This window comes from Palaemon carinicauda, unplaced genomic scaffold (assembly GCF_036898095.1).
Source record: "Palaemon carinicauda isolate YSFRI2023 unplaced genomic scaffold, ASM3689809v2 scaffold400, whole genome shotgun sequence".
In the NCBI taxonomy this organism is placed as follows: domain Eukaryota; kingdom Metazoa; phylum Arthropoda; class Malacostraca; order Decapoda; family Palaemonidae; genus Palaemon; species Palaemon carinicauda.
The window spans coordinates 98,919-121,905 of NW_027171652.1; the positions used below are offsets into that span (position 1 = coordinate 98,919).

The following is a 22,987-nucleotide window of genomic DNA, read 5'->3' on the forward strand; positions in this document are numbered from 1 at the left end:
GCAACAACCAAAGCCGAGTGGTGGTGCGTGGTGGGGACTGCCGTGGGTTGCGGAAACTAACGCATCGCGTCAAAACACGGCAGCTTGACTCCACCTTCCCACTGCTGATGCGGTAGCTCACGCATGTTAACGGAGGGTGCCGCACGTCAGCTAACATTAACATGCGTCTGGCAGGGTCGATTGCGCATCGGAGGTGGAGCTCTCCGCAGCCGGAGTGTGGGAGCAGGCAGCCTCAGCGTGAGCTGGGCGCACAACCGTGGCAGGTTGTAGGCTAACGAGAGCAGTGTCAACCTTCTCCGCACGAAACTCCTGCATAACCGCAGCTAACTGAGTCTGCATAGACTGCAGTAAAGACCACTTAGGGTCTACAAAAAACAGCAACAGACGGAGCTACTGTCCGTTGTGACTGAGGGTCTAAAACAGCTGGTGCGGCAACAGACGGAGTTACTGCCTGTTGCGGTACCACCTTGCCTCTCTTGGGAGGAGTGCAGTCGTCGGATGTCTGCAGCGAGTCCGAACTGACCCAGTGGCTACACCTAGGCCGTTGGACTTGCGCGGAAGGGACCGACTTGCACTTAAAAAGCTGCAAGATGTGGTCCATGGTTTCTTACGAGAAACCTCTTCCGCAGACGAGGAATAAATGGGCTCTCTCGTCTTTGTGTGGGTGGGGCGATCTCACGTCGGCTAACGTGGGTAGAAACGCCCGAAACCACGGAGGGAAAAACGTCTGTTCGTCGATCAAGGCCTGTGGAACCCATAAGTCGTTCGACATTACTTCTCCCCTGGGCTTGGGAGCTTGTAAGAGGTCCCGGACTAGGTGAACAACTGGCACGAACAGACGAACCCTCGGACGCAACACTGTAACACTTTGCGCATATCACTTTATCACTTTTGATTTTCTGTTTGCACTAATTTCACTGAAATCGAAACTTTAACTGATTTCTACCTGAAACACGCAATCCTATCCTTCATTAAAAGGTAGTAATTGCGAAAACAGTTTTACAATGCAACAGAAAAACATAAAAAAAGATAAAGAATTCAGTGGCTGGAAAAGAGACTAAACACTAGATCAAATAAACTACGTTTACAATCTCTCACCGCATAAAGCCTGGGAACAAGAATAAAACCCTAGAAACGTTTTACCTTCTTCCCCTACAGCGACTAGGGAGAAGAGTAAAAAACGAGAACAACGTTACCCGCTTGAACGAAACGTTTATTCTCCTCTCTCTCCCTCCGTCTCTATCTCTCTCTCTCTTCTCTCTTGACTTAGAACCTGAGAGATGAGCCCAATTATATATCGTTAAAACATATTATTTGTTAAAGGAAAAAAAAAATTGAAAGGTTTCCCAAATAAAAAGTTCCTTTATTAGAATTAAAACCATTTAAGCTAAGAAAGAATGAACGAAACGCTAGAATCGGTTAACTCTTACTGCAACGTGAAACCGTGAAATACTCTCTCTCTATCGTAACGATAGAGCGCATGTTGAACGTTCTGAACGTCAACAACTGCGGAGACTAAAAAACTAAACGTTAGTTCATCTTTGAAAACAGTACGAGACTATCAAAGAAATTCTTTCATAAAACATTAAAATTAAAAAAGTATTAAATTCTTAAAAGGTTAAATACGATATAACGGGCTCAATGTTAATTAACTTCGGTTCCAAGTAAGGACCGCCTACTATTAGGAAAGGTCGCATATAAACAAACATAAAAATTAATTTTTATAAGTTTATAATAAATGGAAAGTTAATCGAAGAGGCCTATAAAGGCGGAGAGATATAAAATAAATAGATCTATAACTTGTTAAGCAAAATTACCAAAAACCTAAACACACTTCCGTCTAAGGGAAGGGTCGGCCATTTAAAAGTGAAAGAGAGTCCATACTCTCTTCGTCACCATAATTAAATCTATCCAAAACGAGTTCAAGTTTTGAAATGAAGATAAAACCCCTGCATAGCGAAAGCTCAAAACTGGAATAGTGTACTTCACCAAATCGTTGTGAAAACAAATCCAGTTAGGGACGGCGTATTTAGTAGGTCTTGCCATTGGCACGACAGAGAGAAAATTGGTTCTTGTTGACATCGAGTACTTGAGTACCTACTTGACAGATGGCGCTGTTGATGTACACCCCCACCTGTATAGCGATCGCTGGCGTATTCCGCCCGTAGGTTTTTTCTGTCGGGCAGCAGAGCTGACAGCTATATGATCATCGGGTAAGTTTAATATTGAAAAAGCATTTTTTTGCAAGGACGTACCGGTACGTCCATGGGGGTAAAGGGATGGGTTTTGTGAAACGTACCAATACGTCCTTTGGGGGTAAAAGGGTTAAGATCGTCAACTAATTTCAGTCCTCCTCTACTAGTTTTCATTTGATACACCATCGTCTTGGGTTGGCTGCCTACAAAAAACTAGTCGAATGAATAAAAAACTTTTAGAAAGATAAAATTAAAGATAAAAAAAAAATTACTTGATTTCCTTATTGGTTGTTTACTTATCGAAACTTCGAAAGCCAAACTTGGTTGTATGAAAGAGATAAAATGGTACTTCAGAAACCAAAGTTTTTTTATCACAAATACTTGTTTTACGGCAAAATTATCTTGCGGCAATTTTTCCTATTGGGCGAAATTTCCCGAGGCGAAAATTCCTGAGGCGAGTTTTCCTACGGCAAACTTGTTTACGGCGACTTTTCCGGACACGGGAGTGAAGAAAGATCTGGGTGATAGGATAGATGTGAGAGAGGCAAGAGAGCGTGCTAGAAATAGGAATGAATGGCAAGCGATTGTGACGCAGTTCTGGTAGGCCCTGCTGCTTCCTCCGGTGCCTTGGATGACCGTGGAGGTAGCAGCAGTAGGGGATTCAGCGTTATGAAGCTTCATCTGTAGTGGATAACAGGGGAGGGTGGGCTGTGGCACCCCAGCAGTACCAGCCAAACTCGGTTGAGTCCCTTGTCAGGCTGGGAGGAACGTAGAGAGAAGAGGTCCCCTTTTTTTGTTTCATTTGTTTGATGTCGGCTACCCCCCAAAATTGGGGGAAGTGCCTTGGTATATGTATGTGATGTACTAGCTAACACCAAGGGCTTAAATGGAAAAATAGCCCAGTGAGAAAGGAAATAAGGAAAAAGATATACTATAAGAGAAGTAACGAACAATTAAAACAAAACATTTTAAAAACAGTAACATCATTAAAATAGATCTTTCATATATAAACTATAAAAATAGACTTATGTCAGCCTATTCATCATAAAAACATTTGCTGGAAGTTTAATATTTTGAAGTAGTGGGAGAAGAGTCACTAAGAAGGGACTAATACATAGGTAATAAAAGTACACATCCTTCAGATTTACTGAAAGCAAGAAGTTTTCCTCTGATGGAGTTCTTTAAGCGTGATCCACTCCAACATTCCTCCTACCTTTATCTGAAAGGCCAGGGTCCTCGATGTTGAAAAAATGGATAAGTACTCTATATCCAAGATAGGGTGGGGAGCAAAGGCCTGAAAATGTTGGTAAGTAACTATCCTGAAGGAATCACACAACCCAAGGTTCGGCCCTATGCTTCTGCTGGATTGCCCAAGGCACGACAAGGAATTCCCCCTACTCTCGGATGTATGATGGTAGAGAATGCTGCAAAGCGTAACCATCTTCTTCACTTCTTCAGCCGCCCCACTGCCTGGAAGAAACAGGTAGGGTAACACAAAGAGCTGCATGCCCCAGTTCCTTCCAAGAAGTTGCGGGTGGTCCCACCAGTCTGGTACCTAGGCCCCCGGGGAGGGGCAATCAATGCAGACATCATCGGGGACACACTGACTACGTCCTTCACTACTATCGGCGTCAAAGGAGACAATGAAAGACCTAAGGACGCCAATACTTTCCTTCATTCACACTTGTCATCAGCAGTAGCACAAATGGAGAAGAGCCTCCAACCTCCAATGGGGTGTGACAAAAACAGGAGGAACCCGACATGCCACCGGGAAAGATCGCCGACTTAGGACAGAGGGCGACTTGCTCCTGACACATACTCCCTGGGGATTGAGCAAGGAGAGTAAGCACGGGAGCAGCGATAGAAATTGCACCCAATGAACGAAAGGAAGAAGCAAAGCTCTCTCTCTCCCCTTTAAAGCATACGCCTGACACCACAAAGGAGGCCATGACCTATAGTCGGCAACCAGAGACGATTGCAAACAATCATCCCCCTAGCAGGGGCAGTGAGAATGTTTATATATAGCCGGTTAAGTTCATCCTCTCATGATTGAGTGTCTCGCTTCACCTTCTAGGGATCAACAGCCAGAATGCACTTTCTGAAAAAGAAAATGAAAAGTTCTCTTAAGGGTACATTGGTATTACTGTACTTGATGTGGCCAAAAACATAAGTGAAGAAACGTTGATAGGTAAGGAGGCAGGGCTCCACCCCTCGCTTTCCCCCTTGGCTTAACTGCTTGTTAAATGATTCAACGGCCGTCAAGCTTTGCGCTGAAAACATACTGCCTCCCTAAAGGACTCTTAAGTTTGTATTCGCATAGGAACAAACACTCCCGATGAGTAGCTATGATCCAAGATTAAAACTTGCACATTCCTAACTAAAGAATTTTACAATGGTTGCGAAGGAGTTTGGAAATCGCAAGAGAATTTGAGAGACTTTGACTTCTTAAACTTAATAACTATCAAAATGACATTGTAATTTCAACAAATGTTCAACTAACTTTTTTGTTAATACATGCAATTATGCTACGGTATTTCCATGGTCGGTGTTTGTTAAAGGAAACTCCTACCCATAAATAGTAAAGTTAATTCTTTAAAATTCTACAAAATTAAGCGTAAAGTAAAAATGAAATGTCATGTATACCCAAGTTCTCTATAGATGTATCTCAAAAAATGATGTTCGCAACATCATATCTTTTTTAGCATCTTTTTGAAAGATAGATAATGTTACACAAACTAAAATTAAAATACGTTTATCTTAGTTTATAGAAAAAACAATATCTGTGAAGGAGCAATGCTGAGAATGTGCAAGAACTCTAGTTACTGCAAGGAACATAAAAAACTACCTAAATTTCAAGCATCGAGCAGAAGCACAAAACGCATTTAGTTAATGAAATATGAAATGATTCACTGAAATAAGAGGAGTTGGAACTAGGGGACACATCTAACTGCAGATGAACTAAAAATATTTAAGTATTGTAAACATTGAACACTCAATTACCGCAGCTACACCTAACCAACTCAAGAGATCTCGCTACATAAAAAGTAAGAAGCCCAATAAGAACTATCAAACAGCACTTTGGCAACCATACCAAAAACTAACTTATCCCAAGAGATTAAATATACATGGCATTATCATTCAGATTATAATACAATAAAGGGATTTTGACGAAGGAAAAATCTATTTCTGGGCAGGGGTACCAACCTAGTTACTGAAGCGGTAGATCGAACAGTAAAAACAACAAAATACGCGAGAGTCCCACTCGAACCAAACGTAAAACTAGGTGGAGCGTAATAAAACAAAAGGTTTTACTAATAATAAGTGAGATGGTCGAAATTAAAGCTCCTAGAACTAGCGAAACAATCTCAATGGTGACGCTATCCACCAACATGCACGAATGCAGGCATACCAACATAACCTACTCCTGATGAAACGCTAACACCGATATCATAGGATAACATAAAATAAATGCTATATGAAAGCATAAAGTCGGTGTACTAAATGAATATAAGGAAAAAACTCCTAAAGGATCGAACGAATATAAAAGACGGACGAACTAACGAGACAAAGGGCAGAGGCGAAAGTAAGAACGGGGACGCCGCTCATATATAAACACTTCTCAATAATAAAAACAAAGATTACACTGCCCAATCTCGTTAAAAACTCATGGATAAGGTACTTAACTTCGATGGGGTATCTTGGGAATCGGCCATCGAGAGAAAGTTGATGATAAATCCAATGAAACACACGAGAATAAAAAACTTGGACTTATATGAAACAGGTGCTTGAAAGGAGTGATGGGCAAGCGTGGGTTGAGTTAGTAGTACTGGTCTGCGAGGCATGGGAGGTTGAACGGCACCTCACTATTGGGGGATTTCGAAGAGGAGAAGTCTAAATGGTACGAGACCTCTGGTATTTCGCCCCAGTCTATACCGACACCATTAGGTAAGCGAGCTAGTTCAACCTAGCATTCCTTTACATTTTTTCTCTGGTAATATTAGCAGTTATATTCCTTTGAAATGGTGCTTAAGGAGCATTTCACTGCGCGGCACAGGGATTGAGCCCAGAAATCTATTTTTGTACTCTAAACTATTAGCCCTTTTACCCCCAGGCTATTTGGAAATTTCCAACCCTTAACCCCCAGGGGGTTATTTTTTACCCAGCACATTTTGCAGTATATATTTTTTAAATTGTTCTAACAGCCTTAATTTTTGTCATAGAGAGGTCAGGTTGGTCTCATTCTCTTGGAAAATGCCCAAATTTTCTCAAAAAATTATCAAAAATATGAAAAAAAAAAGATTTTTAGAGCATTTTTTGCAAGTACGTACCGGTACGTCCATGGGGATAAAGGGATGAGTTTTGTGAAACGTACCAGTACGTCCTTTGGGGGTAAAAGGGTTATTGACCGACAATTGATTTAAATTTAAGTGATTCTATCCTCACTGAAGCAGTAATAAAAAAAATACAAAACGTATTATAGATTTTACTATTGTAATTCCTTTGACCATAAAAACCTGTTTGGAAACCTGAAGAAATTCAACTACCCACAGTAACAGAGTAAAGGAGGAAGCCTCCATGTTAATAATCCTTGCACTGATAACCCTAAAGGGAAGTCTTTCTGACTTACAGGGCCCGGCCAATACCTGTACCTACACGGAAACTATTATGATTAAACGTATTATCTATTGCAATCATGAATTCTTAAAAACTGTATCATCTATAACTGTCATGAAATCTTAAACTATTCAATTCTCCATCAAATAATGAGGGGCCGTGTTGTCTTCTAACTGTTTTCTCCATAAACTAAACAAGAAAAACATAACATAACATAAACATCAAGAACCGACATAAAGAATATTGTGCAGTAAAAGCCACAATGCATGATTTATCTTAATCCTGTTTAAAATAAAAACGAAGGACTCAGCCCATAACTATTTCCTTGAATTGTTTACAGAAATAACCTGTCAAATACGATAATGGAAACAGACAGCAATTCTAACATCAAAATAATCGAATACTGCCGGGCAAAAATAGGACCTACTTTACTTTAAACCCTTTTACCCCCAAAGGACGTACTGGTGCGTTTCACTAAACTCATCCCTTTACCCCCACGGACGTACCGGTACGTCCTTGCAAAAAACTGCTATATACATTTTTCTTTTCATATTTTTGATAATATTTTGAGAAACTTCAGGCATTTTCCAAGAGAATGAGACCAACCTGATCTCTCTATGACCAAAATTAAGGCTGTTAGAGCAATTTAAAAAAAATGTACTGCAAAATGTGCTTGAAAAAAATAACCCGTGGGGGTTAAGGGTTGGAAAGTTCCAAATAGCCTGGGGGTAAAATGGTTAAATAACAAAGTGATGATGATATGTGTCATATGAAACTAATTCTACTTGTTTTACATTAAGGAACATCCTGTACTGTACATCATATCATTAACCTTGCACTGATATCTAAAATTAGAATTTTAATGATAAAATCTCTTATTTCTATACTTATCTGATGTTCATATTACATCTTCTACAGAAGCCAGGGTTTATCAACACTTAACTGTAAAATTTTAAAATATTAAAATTCCTTTTTTTCCAAACAATACATGACCCTAACAAAGGAATAGAGCCCTCCAATGTAAGTGGTAGGATGCACAAGTTGTCACCTCAGGATAGGGTAGGATTATAGAACTTTAGCCTCAAGCCAAGCACTGGGGTATCAAAGGCAATTCAGCGCTATACGAGACGAATTAATCAACCGTATCCGTACACTCACACTATTTGGTATTATTTCAAACTATAAAGCTTTTGTATAACATCTAAAAATGAAATAAGAAGAGATTAAGAAGATTAAATAAATTAATTAATAAAATAAATTAAAGTTTGCGATAAAACCCAATACTCTGTTCAGGATATTACTATTTTCCACCAATATATTTCTTAAAGGTTTGTCCCCCTCTCAGGATTAAAAACAGGAAAATCGACTAAAATATTTTTAAAATCAATATTCACCTGAGAGCTATTACAAAGGGGGGCCTGTCTCCTTTCCTCTTCATTACATAACTGAGGGTTCATGCGTACGGCCAATACGCAGCCTGCTTAAAATCATGTTATCCCTCCTACTTTTAGAATTACAAGATGACCATTAATCCACTGAAGGGTGGATTTTAAAAACTAGCTTTTCATTACCTTACTAGATAAGGTATTTTTACCTTCTACTTTAAAACATAAAACAGGTGGATTACACCAAAGGGGACACTTAAGACATCTTTCCTCTCCTATCTGTGCTGTTAACAAACCTACTCCTCAGGCATCATTTTTCAGTTGTACTTCCAAAAGCTTGGACACTCTAGATCTGTTAGGAGCTTGATTTAAAGGAGGCTTAACATACTGTTAGGATTGTTTTCATACTGAGAGACCTAGATAAAAACCTCAAACTCAACTCCTCCCTTCAGATAGAAAGGGGAGGCATTCCAGAATCTCTTAACAAGAGAATGCCTTGATGAAGTCTTTGGGCTTCAGCATGGCATATCATTCCCATGCTGACGTCTTGTGGCAGGTAAGAGGGCTCTCGAACTGGGGAATTTCTTTTCCTCAGTTTGACTGTAAATTTCTTTCACTCTATTACTATCACTTATTATTGCTTCATCCACCTTCATATCTATCAACTCTCTCCAACCTTGTTGCCAAAACTCTTGCCCATTTCACAGTCCAGATTCTTTTGAGGGGACATCATATCCAGGATTGGATTTTACTTTTTCAAAATCAATTATGGGAGCTGTTTTCTTGCAAACTACCCGATAATGTTCGGACACCTAGGCGTGTCAGTATTCCCATAATGGCATGCAGAACTATTCTCATGCTGACAACTGGCACTTGGATATAAATGTACAAAATAGATTTGGACTACTGGAAGAAGAGGCTATAAATGTACAAAATACATTTGGACTACTGGAAGAAGAGGCTATAAATGTACAAAATAGATTTGGACTACTGGAAGAAGAGGAAATAACATATCGGACTGTGAGACAATAAAGTCAGTAGTGACTGAATCTGCTATGGAATCTCTAGGAGCATGTATCAAGGCACGTAGAAGGAATAACTGGTTTGAGGAAGAGTGTAGCAGTGCTGCTGAAAGAAGAAAACGCTGTAGGATGAAATGGATAGAAGACAGGGATAACATTGATAAGAGAGAAGATTTAAGTGTCTAGAAATTTAGCAACAAGCACAAACAGAAGAAAGAAAAGAGAGAAGGTAGGAGAGGAACTGGGATAAATTGAAGAAAATAGAGCGCATGGAAAAACGAGAAAGCAATTTCAGGGAATTAATAGGATGAGAAATGGATTCCAGCCAAGAATAAACTCAATCAGAAATAAAGAAGGTAGCATAATTATTGGGAAAGAAAAAATACACAGGAGGTGGATAGAACACTTTAAGGAACTTTTCAATCGGCCACCACCTCATAACCCAATGAATGAAATGGAGATGGAGGGAAATATCGATGATGTGGAAGCACCAACCCAAGAGGAAATTACAGATGCTATAAGAAAACTTAAAAATAATAAAGCAGCTGGAATTGATAATATAGCTGCAGAACTAATCAAGTATGGGGGCCAGGCTCATCATGATAAGATTATTAGCTTAATGTATAGCATATGGGAGAATGAAATAATGCCATCAGACAGGGAGGAAGGGATTCTGGCAGTACTACATAAAAAAGATCGCACTATATGTGGAAACTACAGAGGCATTTGCATACTCCCAGCTGGTTACAAAATCCTTGCAAATATTTTGTACAAACGATTACGAGTCTATTGCGAAGATATAATTGGTGACTATCAGGCAGGTTTTAGACCAAACCGAGCTACAGCTGACCAAATTTTCCCCATAAGGCAAGCTCTAGAGAAATATTGGGAGTTCAACAAAAGCTCTTACCATCTATTCATAGATTTCAAGCAAGCCTATGACAGTGGGCATCGACCATCATTACAGAACATACTGAAGTTCTTCCACATACCAGTGAAATTGATACATCTGGTCCAAATGTGCTACCGAAATACGACATGCAGGATCAAGGTCGGGGAAATACTGACAGAGCCCTTTAACATCCATGGAGGACTAAAGTAAGGATGCACTCTATCAACACTTTTATCTAACTAAGTACTGGAATGGATAATGTGAAATACACCTACTAGATTACCCATCCAGCTGGAAAATACCATTATAGACAGACTTGGATATGCCGATGATGTGGACCTTTGTGGAGAACATCTACCTAGCATCAAAGCAACATACATACAGTTTAAAAACAATGCAGAACATAAAGGCCTGAAAATAAACAATGCAAAAACTAAGATAATAGAGATCTCAAGAACACCAAATCTAGTTAGAGATATGGATTTTAGAGGACACAACTGGAAGCAGTATCCACATTCAAATATCTTGGCTCCACCCTAACGTCACACGACATGATCCAGGACGAAGTTAGACTAAGGATTGCAGCAGGGACAAGATGTTCATGGGCACTCGATAACACCTTAAGATCAAGAATTTTATCTAGGCCCATAAAAACACAAATATATACCGCCATTATCCATCCCAGTGGTCCTATAAGGGTGTGAAACATGGGCCCTCACTAGGCAGTTGGAAAATAAACTTTAAGTTTTTCAACGCAGTATCTTCAGGCAGATCTGGGGACCAGTTTGGGATGACGAAGCTGGAGAGTGGCGCAGGCGCCACAATCAGGAATTGATAGCTCTCTCAGGACTACCACCTATCTCCAATACCATTAGATCGCAGAGACTTCGATATATTGCTAGAACGGAGGAGAGAAGGCTGACTAGAAGAGTTATGTTAGGTAAACCCATAGGTACCAGACCAAGAGGAAGGCCTAGAAAGAGATGGATGGATAACCTAGCTGACGATTTGGACATCCTGGAAATAGACCCCAATGAGTGGATGGAGCTTGTAAAGGATAGGGCTCTCTGGAGACAAATGGTCAAAGTTGCAATGGATCAGCCTGGTCCGAGGCCCCCGGATTAAGAGAGTAAGAGTAAGTTTGGTACCTTAAGAAATAGATATGTGCGAGGCTCAAGGTGAGGATGGCAGGTTCGTCCTTGCCGAGATTCTTGGACACGATGTGTCGTACCATGCTGGCGGTATTCTTAGATTTATTTCAGAAGCAGATCTTCTGAAAGCTATTTAACTTATATAAGGATAACTTTACTTTTATTGTTTTAAATTGAATTTCCTTTTATCATTCATAACAAATGATATCGGCGTCAATGACCTTAGATGTCAGGAGGCCAGAAAACTATCATCAACCAATCTGGAATCCACATACAGACTATCAATCGATGTTCTGAATGTACCAGTGAAGATTCGGAGCCTCACATTGTGAACAACATCAAGTTTCTCAAGCAAAGTCTTAGTAGCCAACCCATAAATTGGACATGCATAATCTAACTTGCTCAGACACAAAGATATATAAATTCTAAGCAAAGCTGTTCTATCAGCAACCCAATCAAAATGTGATATGACTTTCAAGATGTTCAGCGATTTTTTAACCCCGATGGATAGGTCATTTATATGAGGAACAAAAGTTAATTTCATGTCAAAATTAACCCCCCTCCCCCCCAAAGAAACTTAACGATATTCTCATATGGCAAAATACAATCATTTAAGAAATGTTTGGAGATCTCTTCTCTTTTATTTTACGAGTATAAGTAAAACGAATGGCTTTGGTCTTCTGAGGAGAGAATACAAAATCCCCTAGAATTATCATTATTATTATTTGCTAAGCTACAACCCTAGTTGGAAAAGCAGGATGCTATAAGCCTAGGGGCTCCAACAGGGAAAATAGCTCAGGGAGAAAAAGGAATCGAAGAAAAATAAAATATTTTAAGAAGAGCTTCATCTGTGGTGGATAATGTGGGAGGGTGGGCTGTGACACCCTAGCAGTACCAGCTGAACTCGGTTGAGTCCCTTGTTAGGCTGGGAGGAACGTAGAGAGTAGAGGTCCCCTTTTTGTTTTTGTTTCTTTGTTGATGTCGGCTACCCCCCAAAGTTGGGGGAAGTGCCATGGTATATGTATGTATGTATGTAAGAAGAGCAACAGCATTAAAATAAATATCTCCTATATAAACATCAACTATGAAAACTTTAACAAATCAAGAGGAAGAGAATTAAGATAGAATAGTGTGCCTGAATGCACCCTGAAGCAAGAGAACTCTAACCCAAGAACATTAGCAAATACAGAAGCAGCATTGATAGAAATTTGAAGCTTTTGGCTTGCTTGTAGTGCCAATGACCCACTAAAATAAATTGGAAAATCAACAACAAATAGTGATCCTTGTATGTCAGGATGTAGGTAACTCGTAAGACCATTCATTGATGGCAAAGCGAATAAAGTCATACTCGCTGCCTTGGGGGACACCTTTTTGAAAGTAAGAAGATAGTTCTGACTCCTCGTACTTTAACCCTTTTACCCCCAGGCTCTTTGGAAATTTCCAGCCCTTAACCCCTAAGAGGTTATTTTTCCCCAGCACATTTTGCATATATTTTTTTTTAAATTGCTCTAACAGCCTTAATTTTTGTCATAGAGAGGTCAGGTTGGTCTCATTCTCTTGGAAAATGCCTGAATTTTCTAAAAAAAATTATCAAAAATATGAAAAAAAAAAATTTTATAGCATTTTTTTGCAAGGACGTACCGGTACGTCCGTGGGGGTAAAGAGATGAGTTTTGTAAAACGTACCAGTACGTCCTGTGGGGGTAAAAGGTTTAATAAAACGGTTTGATAAAAATTCTTCAATAGATTTCAGTTTTAAAACCAACATCACCCCTCCTCTGAATACTATTAGTCAGTATAGAGAGTGGGCTTGTATATGAACATCAAGTGATTATAGAAATAAGAAATTATATTACTGAAATTCTAATTACTTCTATGAATCTCCCATGATGTTCATATTGCCGACTCTCAAAACATTATCTTAAAAAGCCAATCTACAGTACAGCACTGTATTTTCAATTACATAAGAGAAAACATTTGATAGTACTTCATGTAGTATATTATAAAAAGATTCCGAGGCACTATTGGATACCAGAAAAGAATGTAAACATCATAATGGAAACGCATAGTCAAGACTGGAGTACTTTAAGGTGGAATACTATCCCCGATACGGTTTATTTTGGTGATTGATTATGATATGAACAAGGTAATGCAATGAATGAATGGCATCATTCAATGGAAATGGGACCAGAAATTATGTGATCTTGAATACGCAAACAATATAGTTCTAATTGCCTCTACAATGGCTGAAATGTAAAAAATGATTGATAGGTTAGTACTGGAGGGGAGAAAGGTTGGATTGGCAATCAACCAGAGATAGATAGGTCATGCAGATTTAAAGTGGTGATCAAACGAATTGCCTTATTTGAACCTCTTTCAAATATTTAGGAACCACCATTACCAGCAATGGATCACAAGTTAAAGAATTCAAGGAGAGAACAGGGAGGGCAGAACAAGTAAATACGCATTGAGAAGGATTGTTTTCATGAAATGACAGCAATATATAACATGTGCCAGAATTAGCAAGATGACAGGGGTGCCAAACGTGAATGATACATTATCAAGATGGAGATGGATGGGGCATATTTTGAAAAGGGAGGATGTGCCTGAATGGAAGCTGCTGGGCAGGAGAGGACATGGTCGACCAAGAGAAACATGGCTGATGACAATGCAAAGGGAGGTCGGATCTGAGAATTGGGTTGAGCTCAGAGAGATGGCCCAGGAAAGAGACATACACCTTGAACTCAATGAGGTCCTATGCATACCGTGGGTGCCAGAGGATTAAGATAAGACAAGATAAAAAATCTGGAATCCAGTATTTCAAACCGCAATTTAGATGGTTTCTCAAGTAAGCTAAACACGTAATCTAGGCCAGGTATGTAACCTTAATCTCGTTGCATTGCTTATACTGAAATATATCCCTTTCTTTCCTTCAATTGTACTCAGCTCCAAGGGAAATTCATAAGGAAGCTTTGAATTTACATGATATACTAGTGGTACAGAGTAAGCATTCTTTTTGACAGGAGTGGATTCATTCAATTTACAGTAGTAGAATGAGTGGCCATGATCAAAATAAAAGAATGTATAGAACCATAATTCAGGTTACTGTCATTAGTTTGCCAAGGCAGTGTTCTCTCCCCATCACTATAACTCTAGGCTTTTGGGAGCATTGTGAACGTTGTAGAGGCTGTTTGAGGTAAGAACTGCCAGTGATTTGAGCCATCTGGAAGCGTTGCATTGGAACTTTAATAACAATTTCTTAATTCTATACTCGCCTGTTGTTCACATACATGCCCATCCTCCTCTCCACTGACTCAAGAGTATGAAGAGGAGGGATAAGGTCGACTTCAAAAATGAAATCTGTATTGCCCGAGGTGGAACCCTGCGCTTCCTACCACTTACAGCAGAGGGCTCTGTTCCTTTGCCAAGGGAACGTATTGTTTGAAATAAAAGAGAACGGGAATATTCTATTTTAAAAATTCTACGGATAAGTGTTGATTACACCGGGCTTTTGGAGAAGCAATATGAATATCAGGGGAGATTCGGAGTAATAATATTGAATTCTCCAGAAATTCTAGCTTTTCAATAACACTTTGAATACTACACAGTTTATGCAAAGATGAAATATCCAACTTAAATATATTAACAAAGCATACCATAATTATTAATTTTTTTATACTCTACTATTCCTAAATCAGTTTACCTTTAGTGAAAATATGCCTAATATGAAGTTTCTCTCAAAAGTTATACTGTACATTTCTCATCTAAACAAGCAACAATTTTAAAAAAGACATTTTTGACAGAATTGGTTAATAAGCCAAAGCAGTAAGATGATAATAATAAACCTATCCAAGTACTTAGATTTACAGGCAGTCATTAATTAATATTATTGTTTTTATCATTATCACTGTCAAGCTACAACCTTAGTTGGAAAAGCAGGGGCCCCAACAGAAAACATAGCCCAGTGAGGAAAGCAAACATGGAAAAATAAAACATTTTAAGAAAGGTACCATTAAAATAAATATCTCCTATATAAAGTATAAAAACTTTAACAAAACAAGAGGAAGAGAAATAAAATAGAATTGTGTGCCCAAGTGTACCCTCAAGCATGAGAAAGAAAAGAAAAGCCTAACTGCTAGATTAAGTGGAAGGCTTAAATGTATTAACAAAGCAATTTGGCAGTCAGAAATTTCTGTCGTTGATTCTTTGTAAATGCAGTTTGTTCTTCCTCAACAATAAATCTCTAGGCTGCTCAAGGCACACTGTAAAAAGAAAAAAGAGGCAAGTAAAAAGAATATAATAATAATGATTAAACAAACAAAAGAAGGTAAATGAAAAGAAGCATGTCAATGATGCTATCTTCCAGAAAATACTACTTCTCTCTCCCACACATACACACACACATGCGCCTACATGCATCACATAAGTATTGCAGTTCAACCTAGCTTAATTAAGCGAGTATCTTGAAGATTAATTCTCTATTCCAGACTCAATTTCAAATAGCACTTTAATTAAAAAATCTAAAACTGCAGTTTCCAATACATGTAATGTACATTTAAATTTGAAAAATCACAAATTCTTAAAGGTATAATTCTCTGTTCCAGATTTAAATTTAATTATAACTTAAAATTAAAAAATATTTAAAAATTGTGAATACAGTACCAGTAGTACACTGTACCTTTAAATATCAATTAGCATTGGAAATTAATACATTTAAAACTGCGATTTCCAGTCCTGTACGTTTAAATTTTTTAAAATCACAAATTTTTAAAGATGTAATTCTGTTCCAGATAAAATTTTAATCAGCATTGGAAATTTTAAAATATTTAAAACTTCAATTTCCGGAAGAACACATTTAAATTTTGAAAAATCTCAAATTTTTAAAAATGTAATTCTGTTCCAGATGAATTTTAATTAGCATTGGAAATTTTAAAACATTTAAAACTGCGATTTGTGCACTACTGTACTGTACGTTTCTATAAAAAAATTACAAATTTGTAAAGCAATTTATATTTAACCTTACTATACAAACCTGAGCTCTTCAATAGGAGTATGCTATCAGCAAAGATAGATGCGGCTTTTAAAACTTAACGAGGTGGCGGTAGTTAGCTGGAGGGTGAAGGGTAAGCCCCGCCCACCTCACAGCCCAATGAGGTCCCAGTTTAACCTTCAACCTAGGACTTACAAGGTGGTTAAAGGATCCAAGTTTGTATACTTAGGAACAAGTAAAAAGAGCAACCAGAGATTTCAGACCTTCGCCAATGAAGATTGTCAACATTTTACTCACATTTACAACCCGAGCTCTTCCTCTTCCATATGGTGACTGTGAATTAATCTACTGTATACAGTGAACCCTCGCTACTTCGCGGTTCGACCATCGCGGATTCACCACTTCGCGGATTTTTTCATAACCCATATATATATACATATTGGTAATAACAAAATCAACATACTGTACTGAATAATCAATATAATCGATGCAAAAACTAACCAATACACAGATGTGTACAGTAAATGCGTTTGTTTCTTCATTATGATCAAAGAAACGTAAACAAAACATCGGTTGCCATTTTTTATCGTGCTTTTTGGCGTGTTTAGGAAACGCATGATATAAAATCGCCTTTAATATTTGTGCCTGTTTTAGTTTAGGGTACTGTAGTACATGCATTAAGTGTTCTGTACATTAAAGGGTAGTTTGTTAACAGTACTACATACAAGGGAAGGTTTTAAAAGTTTGAATATACATGTTAAATGAATAGGTAAATATGGTGTCACTACTTAGCAGATTTTCACCTATCGCGGCCGCGTCTGGAACCTATCTACTGCGATAAACGAGGGTTCACTGTAATAGCAATCATGAATCCGGATGCAAAAATCTAATCAATTCTAAGTTAAGCCATTTCTGACATATACAATTTTCATCAAAATTCATTTGAAACTTCTTGGGTTAGGCTGGCAACAAACAGACATAGGTGAAATCCCAAATTACTTCAAACTTTGTGATTTGTTCCTACACAAATGCAAACCTTCCTTTAACCCGAGAACTGCGACAAGCCTCTTGAGCGGCTGTATGGGAGACTGCTATAAGCCTCTTCAGAGCGCAATTTTCTATCTCTTCTTGCAAATTCCCTTGTGAACTTATTCGACTTTTATTATTTTTCTTATGATAAATCAATATTTCTGGTAGAAATTTTAATGTTTATAACTTTATTTTACCTATATAATTATGTATAATGTAATATAAAACCTTTCCATATACGGACTTTAACTTTTTTGCAAGGGAAAAAGCCGAATTGTAATTATTTTCAGTTAAAACTGGTTTTATATTAACATAAACATAAACGATGAAAAAAAAAACATATAACAACATACATACACATACAACCTAACGATATCACATCGTAATATATTGTGTAGGAAGGGAAATAAAACCTGTGGCAACTCTCAAATCCTACGTCAGGATGGCAGTTGCCTAGTTTTAAAAAGTTCATGAGTTCACAAATGGGTGGACGCAGATGTCCATGAAATTTATATTTATTTTGCATTACTACTACTGATGTCTCTCATGAAATAAAATGTATTACAAGACTATTGGAAACAAGACCCTTTGATTCCTACTCCAATTTTTCCAAAATTCATGACCCGTGATAGATTCTTACTGTTGACTCGTTTCATGCACTTTGCTGACAACGGGAGACCAATCGCAAGTGATCGAATTTGGAGAAAATAAGATCATTCCTTAGTTTAGTTGTTGCAAACTTCAAAAGGGTCTTTCATCCTTTCCAGAAAATTGTGATTGATGAGTCCCTTATACTTTTCAAAGGGCGACTTGTCTTCAAACAGTATATCCCAAGCAAGCGTCATCAATTTGGGATCATCTTAAAAAGGAAAGTCTATGATCAGTGTATCCTCCCCACTGTCACTTATGGGGCCGAAACTTGGAATCTAACAAAAAAGCTTTCCCTTAAACTACGAACAATGCAGAGGGCACATGAGAGAATTATGCTAAATCTAACATGGAAGGATAGAAAAACAGCTAAATAGATACGTCAAAAAACTAAAGTAATGGATATCCTTGAAACCATTAGCAAGCTCAAATGGAACTGGGCAGGGCACATTGCCAGGATGACAGACAACCGATGGACATCACGAACAACCTTCTGGACACCCCGAGGATACACAAGAAACCGAGGAAGACAAAAAACCCGCTGGGGAGATGACTTAGACCAACATAAGCAACAGTGGCACAGAATAGCTTGCGATAGAAGTCTGTGGAGAAACCTGGGGAAGGCCTACATCCAACAAAGGACTTTTGAAGGCTGAAATGATGATGATGAATGATGATGATGAATGATGATGATGTTTGTTTCATGTGATTGTGAAACAGGAATAGTGCTTGATATTATAGTATATACTGGAACGGATATAGATATACCAAAAGAAGATCAGGGTAGTGGTTTGGGATTCTCAGGAGCAGTAGTCAAGAAAATGATGGCACCTTATATGGGTCATGAACATATATTGTATACTGACAATTGGTATAGTAGCCCTACATTGGCACAATTCCTTCATGACAACGCCACAGGGGCGTGTGGAACAGTGAGAGAAAGCAGGAAATATATGCCCAAATTTGATGTCCCATCCACCTTTTATGACGATCCTAGTGACAGTGACTCCCCTGATGAGGATGAAACTACAAACATAAGTCCATCCATCCATATACCAAAGGCACTTCCCCCAATTTTGGTGGGGTAGCCGACATCAACAAGAAACAAAACAAAAAAAAAGGGGACCTCTACTCTCTACGTTCCTCCAGCCTAACCAGGGACTCAGCCGAGTTCAGCTGGTACTGCTAGGGTGCCACAGCCCAACCTCCCACATTTCCACCACAGATGAAGCTTCATACTGCTGAGTCCCCTACTGCTGCTACCTCCGCGGTCATCTAAGGCATCGGAGGCAGCAGCAGGGCCTACCGGAACTGCGTCACAATCGCTCTCCATTCATTCCTATTTCTAGCACGCTCTCTTGCCTCTCTCACATCTATCCTCCTATCACCCAGAGCTTTCTTCACACCATCCATCCACCCAAACCTTGGCCTTCCTCTTGTACTTCTCCCATCAACTCTTGCATTCATCACCTTCTTTAGCAGACAGCCAGACAGCAGACAGCAAAAACTAAAAAATAAGAGAGAAAAACAAAAGTCAAAACCGTACAACAAGAGGCAACTAACAAGATATTGGCTGTCAAGTGGATAGATAGAAAGCCTGTGACCCTTTTATCAACCATACATAAAGGTGACATAGTGAACACAGGTCAGGTCCACTACAGGACTGAGAAGAAAATCTGTAAGCCAGATGTTGTTGTTGATTACAACGAAAATATGCGCCTTGTAGATAAGAGTGACTGCCAGCTAAGTCGGACAGAGTGTACGAGGAAATCATTCAAGTGGTACCACAAAATCTCTTATTGACATCATTATGCTTAACCCTTTTACCCCCAAAGGACGTACTGGTACGTTTCACAAAAGCCATCCCTTTACCCCCATGGACGTACCGGTACGTCCTTGCAAAAAATGCTATAAAAATTATTTTTTTCATATTTTTTATAATTTTTTGAAAAATTCAGGCATTTTCCAAGAGAATGAGACCAACCTGACCACTCTATGACAAATATTAATGCTGTTAGAGCAATTTAAAAAAAAATATACTGCAAAATGTGCTGGGAAAAAAATAACCTCCTGGGGGTTAAGGGTTGGAAATTTCCAAATAGCCTGGGGGTTAAAGGGTTAATGCATACAATATTTGGCTTGTAAAGACATCCGACCCAACTTGCAAGAAATTAAAATTTCGTGATTTTATTTACAACGTTTCATACCAACTTCTTGAAAATTATGGCACCGTGACAAGTAGCAGACTTGGACGTCGTGGACATCCTCCGGGACAAGTACCTAATATAGGGAGCAGCTTATATTAGCTATCATCATCTCCAGCACACAATATTTGATGAGGTCTAAAACAGGAACTCGGTTACAACTGCCTGTGCTGAATGTAATGTGCCTTTATGTCCAACTGACAGCTTTCGTCACCCAAATTAAATATTGAGAGAAAGAGAGAGAGGGAGAGGGAGAGAGAGAGAGAGAGAGAGGGAGAGAGAGAGAGAGAGAGAGAGAGATAGAGAGAGAGAGAGAGAGAGAATAATCTTTTTAAGAAATGTTTTATATAGCCAGTATTCATTATTTATATCCACAATAGGAATTTTCTATATCTTTTGTATATACCGTATATACTGTATATTTTAATATGCGGTGATGCTTTTGATATACTGTACGCATTACTATATACAAATCCTTAAAAATGTCATATAAAAACCTATTGTAATTAGTCTGAACACATAGGTCAGGTCATGAGTTTCTTAGTTACTGTTTATCTATACAAGATTCCAATAATAGTTATTATGTTTTTAATATGATATAATTATTACTCTCTTTATGTACTTTATCCCTTTTACCCCCAAAGGGCGTACTGGTACGTTTCACAAAACTCATCCCTTTACCCCCATGGACGTACCGGTACGTCCTTGCAAATAAATGCTATAAAATGTTTTTTCCTTTTTTTTTCATTTTTTTGAGAAAATTCAGGCATTTTCCAAGAGAATGAGACCAACCCGACCTCTCTATGACAAAAACTAAGGCTGTTAGAGCAATTTAAAAAAAAAATATACTGCAAAATGTGCTGGGGAAAAAATAACCCCTGGGGGTTAAGGGTTGGAAATTTCCAAAAAGCCTGGGGGTAAAAGGGTTAAATATTATGATATTTTAGGTTATAACTACTATATATATTTGTAAAGGACTATGATATTGCATTACTTTTAATCAATTTGTTCCTTCAAATATTCTAAGTTGGTTTATCAAAATTGTAAGTAAAAATATACATTCTCTCTAAATATGATATATTATTTTAAACAAATTTAAAATAATTGCAATGGTAACAATAGTCACTTTATGAATAGGGAGCCTTTGTAGGGTGACGGCCAGATCCCGTAGAAAACGGGAATATTCTGAACTGTGGCCGTCGTTCTAAAAACGATTTTGGCGGGAGAAACTAACTTAAAAAACCCACCTAGCCTATGCTAAAAGCCGTATCCTTACACAGGGGGGATTTGCCCCCCCCCCCCTTACACAACAGTTTCCTTACCTACGAGTACGACGGGAGAAGCTAACTTAAAAAACCCACCTAACCTATGCTAAAAGCCGTGTCCTTACCCAGGGGTGCTGCGCCCCTCCGGACCCCCCCTTACACAACATATTTAAGATCCGTAGACCCTTTCCAAACGTTTTTATTCTATACACGATAACAGTCGGAGCGATAATAAGCAAATTAGGACGCTTGGCCGTAGCGCTACAAACTACCCATGAATAGATAAAGGAAAAAAATGAAGCAAATAAAGTGTTTGTAAATAGTAAATGTTACTACATCAACTAAAATTATCATTATTATTTCAGGAATAGATACAATTTTATATCATAGGATTTGAAAATATAAAGTAATTTTTTTATCACTACTCTGCTTCCTCCGATACCTTAGATGACCGCGGAGGTAGCAGCAGTAGGGGATTCAGCATTATGAAGCTTCATCTGTGGTGGATAATGTGGGAGGGTGGGCTGTGGCACCCTAGCAGTACCAGCTGAACTCGGTTGAGTCCCTTGTTAGGCTGAAGGAACATAGAGAGTAGAGGTCCCCTTTTTGTTTTGTTTCATTGTTGGTGTCGGCTACCCCCCAAAATTGGGGGAAGTGCCTTTGGTATATGTATGTATGTATGTACTACTCTTTTCAATATATAGTAAAGGCTGTTTGTTAAAACCTTCATTGCATAGTACGGAATGTAGTAAATAAAAATCGCTAACCTCTACCGGGCGCAAACAGTCCCCTGATATCGTGGGTGATACCCAACATACTATCCAACCGCCCCACCCATGAAAGACAACCCAGACTCACCCATTGGCCATCACACGAGATTCCACGTCGCGCTTTAGAATTAACTTTGATGGTTTATAACAAAATAACAAACAAGATGTAGGATAAAATATTTGGATGATATATGCACGAAGTTATTACAAAAACATTGTTGTAGTTATGGGTTAAATTCTGAAACATTGTATTTTTGTCAGGATAGCCGCACCACGGGACTGTAGTAAAATGACATTGCCGCATTTCTCGGGTTAAGTCAAAGCAAATGTTATGGGGGTGGCCTACTCGCCACCCGCCAACTACTACGGTACTACCTCGTTAAAAGTTTAACCGGCCATTTCCAGCCTTGCCGAAGTCGAACGTTTGTATTGTATGTAGGAATAAAAAAGGGTTTATGAAGCACAAAATATTCAAAGCTTTTTGAAAACTAACAAAAGATTAGAAAACAGAAAAGGGAACACAGTGTTTGCTTACGGCTTGTTTAAGTCATATCCACACTACTTACCACGGCATATTCATCTGAATATGATTTTTGTTGTCCATTGGAAGATAATTCTCCATGAGAAGACTTCCCATGAACTGGAGCTTCTTTTCCAAGATGAAATCCCTAACTTCTGTCGTTCGATATAGAGTCCTCACTTTCTTGCAGACACTCACTGCTGGCCGGGACGGTCATAAATCAAATGAGGCATCATTCACAAGGTCTGCAAAAAGAAAAGAATTAATGATGTATCTTTTAGCGCCAAAACTATTCTGCGGATA

The 22,987-nt window shown here is 38.6% G+C and overlaps 1 pseudogene; it reads left to right on the forward strand.

Moving 5' to 3' along the window:
- Window positions 1–15,563: 15,563 nt before the first annotated feature.
- On the forward strand, window positions 15,564–20,273 carry LOC137636833 (piggyBac transposable element-derived protein 4-like; annotated as a pseudogene).
- Window positions 20,274–22,987: the final 2,714 nt, after the last annotated feature.